The sequence below is a fragment of the Morone saxatilis genome, unplaced genomic scaffold (assembly GCF_004916995.1).
Source record: "Morone saxatilis isolate NCDOM2014 unplaced genomic scaffold, NCSU_SB_2.0 Contig1, whole genome shotgun sequence".
Lineage (NCBI taxonomy): Eukaryota > Metazoa > Chordata > Actinopteri > Moronidae > Morone > Morone saxatilis.
The window spans coordinates 20,832,005-20,832,357 of record NW_023339651.1 but is presented as its reverse complement, the minus strand read 5'-3'; the positions used below and the strand labels follow the sequence as shown (position 1 = coordinate 20,832,357).

Here is a 353-nt window from a genome sequence, read left to right as displayed (position 1 = left end):
AACGAATAACTCAACAGAGATTCTTTACCTCGTCTCAGTTTGCCCTGGTATAGAGTTATATTAAAGGCTATAATATAGTTCATCTCTTAACGAGTGACATTGTAAAGTCACCAGCAGCTCCCATGTAGTCGTTATATAATGTAAACATTTCTGTGTGTAAATCAGAATTTCTACATGAAATATTTATACAGTCATACACATTTGCACAATGCAGTCACATTTAGCAGACAGTGTCTTTTCTCAGGTCACATTATAAGATCACATTACACCAGCCCCCAGGTCTCTGCACCAGCTTTAACCGTCACTTATAGAACCGACTTTAAGTTACTGCAGGTTGTCAATAAATCATTTCA

At 36.8% G+C, this 353-nt stretch overlaps 1 protein-coding gene across 1 annotated transcript in view; it reads left to right on the top strand.

Moving 5' to 3' along the window:
• Positions 1 to 353, top strand: part of myo15b (myosin XVB) — a gene marked incomplete in the record, with an annotated part of 32,677 nt that overhangs the window by 26,768 nt on the left and 5,556 nt on the right.